Source organism: Pinus tabuliformis, chromosome 2_1 (assembly GCF_031772625.1).
Source record: "Pinus tabuliformis cultivar Carrire ecotype Pingquan chromosome 2_1, CPIR1, whole genome shotgun sequence".
NCBI lineage: Eukaryota > Viridiplantae > Streptophyta > Pinopsida > Pinales > Pinaceae > Pinus > Pinus tabuliformis.
In genome coordinates this window covers 850209050-850214735 of record NC_142299.1, presented here as the reverse complement: position 1 = coordinate 850214735, position 5686 = coordinate 850209050, and positions in this window count along the sequence as shown.

Sequence of the window (5686 nt, the reverse complement as noted above, 5' to 3'; positions counted from 1 at the left end):
TATGAACAATGAATTTCTCCCTCCTCGTCTCTGAGCCACTGATCCGATCAAAATCACTCTGATACCATGTGAAAATTGCTTGAAATGCAACAACTAGAAATTATTCTTCTAACTCATTAATTTTTAAGCAATTTATTTGCTACGACAAACAATGAATAATACACACTACAATTCTTCACAAATAAAAATTATGTTGTAGAAATAAAATATTTGGAACTAAGAAATTTTGAGCAATCACACACACAAATTGAGACCGTTATTTTTGGACAATTGCCCCTAGAAAAACCCAATGCAGGAAAATCAGTGTAGCAGATGAGGGTTTTATTATTATGCATTAATAAATCTGAGTACACTAATTTGGATGCCAAAATGGAAATCCAATTTGAGAGAACCACTGGAAAAACTCTTATGAGTATTTTTCCTCACCCCACAAGTGAACTCAACTCCCGAAACATGCTCTCATCAATTCACACTTCCTTCTACATTAGCCTCTGCGCAGTGCTTGTGCAGGATTTGCTACTGCTGCCTCCGAAAACTCATGAATTCTAAAATACTGATTCTCTTTGGCTCTAGAACTGATTCATTAGCTCTCCTAATCAAAATCCTGACCACCAGCTACTAAATCAACTGCTCTTCTAGATAGATCGAATTGCTCTGTTACTGCTACTTGCACAGTCCTTGCACAATCCCTCTTGACAAAATCACACTCCCTCAATATGACTCTTCCAACATTGGAAACCCTCCATCGGAATACTACTTTTCTCCTCTGCCACCCTCTTTTCAATATTTGGTCAGAATCCTCCTGCTAAATCACTATGTTATTGGAAAATTGATATTCCTAAATCACTAAGTATTTGCACTGTGTATCCTCCATCAACCCCATCGACCTCCTCTTATAATATCTAGTCGAGACTTCAACGACCACAATTAAATCTTTATCGATTGTTGAGAACATCTCTAAGTCGATCCATGAGAGTTTCTAGATGACAATATTCTCTGAGTTTTCATTGCTTGTGCATGCTAAGAAGATGGTGATGGAAGATATACTATTCTTCTTTAGCACCCCAAACTCTTTGCTGAAATTTTTCATTAGTTTATATGGTAATTTGTTTATTTTTGTTGCGTTGAGTACCATTAAACACTTCACTCTGTGTTTGTTAGCTTAGATTGTAAGTTATTTATATATATGGTTTTCTCTTTAACTTTTACATATTTTCCTTGCGAATTTACATATTTTCCTTGCAAATAAAGCATTTACTAGACTTATTTTCCATAAGATAGTGACCAGTAGCTTTTTCCTCCTTTGATCAAGGAAACACAACTAAAAACGCAGGGGAATGCACAAATGCCTAGTTCTGCTTGGATGTTGTTGAAGCCCAAAATTGTCTCTTTTGACCACCTTCTTACATTCCATCCTCCTTTTTGACTCTAATAACTCTAATTGAGCATCAATATACAAGGTTCATGGAAATAACAGGTATGTAAACATATTTTATCTCATAAGTTTCATTGTTCTTTATTATTTAACTTAATATTTTCATGAGCTACTAAATTACACCAATTCTGCAGCTAATGACTGATTCTGTAACAAAGTCGAAGGTTCGATAGGTTCTGAAACTCCAGCCAAGGAACGAGACATATGGGAAGGTGGATAATAGTTGGCACAATGATATTTACCTATATTCATGGTCTGGATCGATGATGAGAACACCACATTGGCCCAGTTAATAGGGAAGTCAACCAACAAAGAAGGAGCCAGAGGCGAACCAGGCGAGCGAGGAAATTAATTGAAGCAAATATTTAGCCTCATGATTTGCTTCTTCGATAGAAAATCATGAGATACTATCCTATTATGTTATTTTTAGTATCTGTCGAGTAGGATATGCTCGTAAATATATAAACAATTATTTAATGGAGGTTATAAATTTGCATCTCGTCATGATAAACACAGTCTTGCATATTGTTTGAAAAACTCTATTTTACAAGTTATAAAAATGTTTTATTTGATATGCTTGTTTTGCATTGATTCAATGCATATATAGTCCTTTGAAGAGTCATGTTGTTGCCTACATCTCGCAGGAGGCCCCCCTGGAGTTGTAAGGTTTTATTGTTTTCAATTAACATTTCAATTATGCATTTTATATCGTGTTTAATTCGTTCATTTAACTATCCATTTCGATTGCTAGTGAATTCTTTTGACAATGATCACAAAGTTCATAATAGATCATATTTTGTTTAATCATTTTTCTATAGGATGAATGAGTGAAGCTGATGTATCTTGTGCACATGATAAGTAGTATAGAAGACTGTGGATTGATTTATGATTTGAAGTATAGTTTGAGTTTGGTGAAGAGGATTTCAATTTCCAATTAGTGTTTTTTTTAGAGTGATTTAGATTTAGTTTCATTATTTAGTTGACTAAGTGTGATATTTATTTTTGCGAAGTATGATCTTTCTTTTGAGCAAGTGTGATAATCCTAGTTTCATATTTATTTCAAGAAAGTGTGATATTTCTTTCAAGTAAAGTGTTATATTTAATTTAAGTGCGTGCAATAATTTTGATTTCATTTTCGTTAAAGAGTGACATATTTATTTTCATGTAAAAATGATGAAAACATGTGCATCTCAATATCTCAATTTAATCTAGAATTGCTTGAATAATCAAGACTTCTAGTACATAGAATGCACATACACTTCATCAATATACTAGCCTTGATCCATAATTTATGTAGTAATTTAACATCAATTAAATTACCAAACATTTTGGCACCGTTTCCAGGGAAGTGTATATAGGAGTCTTTTAATTTTCATTTAAAAACTAAAAAAAATTATATGCATAGGGAAAGAGATTCTAGAGGTAGATTTGTAAGTAGAGGTAGGATTTTGATTCCAACATCATCACTCACCCCACCACGACCTCGTAGTGCCACACCATCCACCCAAACTCATATTCCATCAATTACAGGCAAACATAGACTTCCCGAGGTACTTAGATTTGAAATCCAACCTAAAGATTCACCAAATTCCTCTATTGAAGCCGTAGTAGAAGAAGAAGATCCTACATCCCCAACAAAAGGAGTAATTTTTCTATCTTCAACTAGAGAACAACTTCTAGGACAATAACTGGAAATCCCTAGTGAAGAGGAAGAAGAAGAAACCTATTTTAACATTCCATTGATAGAAGAACCTGAGGAGATAGAGGAAGAACTTGAAAACCTAATTTTGGAACCTTACATTAGCTCCGAGGAATCTACAATGGCAGGAGAAGAGGAAGTAGAAGTACATAATGTGAATGGTGAACAACCTAGGATTGGAGGTGGAAGAGGAGGAAATAGAGGTGTGGAATAAGTGGAGGAAGAGGAAGAGGAGGTGGTAGAGGAGGTCCACAACCTTTTGGATTTCCCATCTTTTATGAAGATACCACAACCACAATGAAAATTTTCTAACTTTCTATCCTCCCTAATTTCCATGGATTAAGAAATGAGGATCCTAGAACATTTCTCTTTGAGTTTCAAGTCTTGTGTAGATCCTATGACTACTTGCTTGATACTCAAAAGTTGAAATTGTTACCAACCACTATTAAGGATGCAACATTAAAATGGTTTATGGGCTTAGGAGTACATTCTATAAGAACATGGGAACACACAAAAAATACATTCTTAGAAAAATACAAGGATTATTGTATGCCCCATAACCTTAAAGATGAAGTCTTTAAAATAATGCAAAATTAAGATGAAAATCTTGAAGATTTTGTTGAAAGATTTTCCTATAATGTAAAAAGGGCTAAAATGCATAATCTAGATGAAGAAACTTTGAAAACTCTCTTGCTGAAATATATTAGAGATGAGTGGATAGATCTTCTCAATTTGATGGGTAAAGGAGATATTTCTCAGTTATCATTTGGAGATATTTGTGAGTTATGCATACACATTTCAAGAGGAAAGGCAAGAACTAGGAAAAATCCAAGAGATCCTGTTATGTTAGATAGGATTAATAAATTTGCAACTGGGACAGTAAGTAGAGATGAAATAGGTAATTTTCTTGACAAATTTAAAACTGATATTTTGGGGAGTCTTAGTGAACAAATAGATACCCTTAAAGTACAAAACAAACAAAAGGATGAAAATGCCTCATTATCTATCTTTTGTCCAAAATGTAGAAAGAAGTATGCCTTGAGAGAATGCCCTCTCGACTTAAAAGGTGTAGAAACCTATGTTATATGTGCAGATAAAAGGAATGTCCTTCAATACCGGGTCTTAAAGTTGTCTATCAAGAGGAAGTAATGCCAAATCAAGTAGAAACTCTTTGTTTTATTTCCAAGAGACCATGGAAAAATCCACAATCGAATATGACTCAAGGTTTCAACACTCAAACATATGCACAACCACCACAAAGTAATTGGACTACACCCACGCCTTGGAAAGCTTGGCCTCAACCTTGGGCACAAGGATGGAAAAATCCTTATGGAAAGTATCCTCAATATCCTCAAACTTAACTTGTTTTTCAACCACAATATTTTCCTCAACATTTTCAACCCTCTCAAACTAAAAATCCAAACCCACAACTTTCACTACCATTTCCACAAAACCCAAATCAACTGCCTGCTCAGCCACTTCCAAATCCAAATATAAACGCTCACAACCTGTTTACAACATGGAAGGGCATAATTTCCAAACTTACATGACAAATCCATTAGATCTAAACAATGTCAAACTTAGATCTGGTAGAGTATTGGAAAAGAAGTCACCATCCACTGTTATCTAGGAGTCTGAAAAGGATGACCTCTCTCAGAAAAAGACATCTTTTCATCAAGAGGAAAATCCTCAAAAACAAACCACCCTTGTACATTCTGATGATACTCCAATAAACTCAACTCCCATTATAGAACAACCTTCAGTTTCTGTTCAAAATCCACCTTTTCCTGAAAGATTAAAAATTGACAAAGGAGTAAAAAAAAATATTGTGTTGCTTGATTATGACATGAGAGATGAATTGAAGAATGTTTGTATACAAATTCCTTTGTTACAAGCTATCAAGGAAATACCAATATTTGCAAATATAATCAGGGAGTTAAGTATTAAAAAACTAGGAAGGAAAAGGAAATAAGTTAAAAGAATTTAGTTAGTTGGAAAAATTGCAAATATCATGATGGGAAAGACAACAATTCAAAAATATCTAGATCCAGGAAGTCCCATTGTGAAAACACATACTAATGGTGTTGAGATTCCAAATGCATTGATTGATTTAGGAGTAGCCATAAATATCACGAGTAAACAAACTATTGAAACTTACTAATCTTAATATACATCTACACTATTGCAATTACCAGATAGATCTGTTATCAAACCTAATGGTGTGTTAGAATATGTATTTGTATCTTTTGTTTCTTGGGAATATCTTGTTGACTTCATGATCTTGACACCCAAGAATAATTTAGGAGGATACCCATTGATTCTAGGTAGACCATGGTTAGCTACAATTGATGGTTTTATAAGTTGTAGATATGGTGATATGTTTATCGCTGATGGAAGTTCGACAAACAAATTCACATTATATCCTCCTGTAAAAACAATGATAGAAGTAGAAAGTGAAGCATGGATAGATGATGATAATGAAAACTTTGATATACGACCAATTTTTGCTACTTCAGAAACAGATGAAGAGGATCATATTTTGAATTTAATGG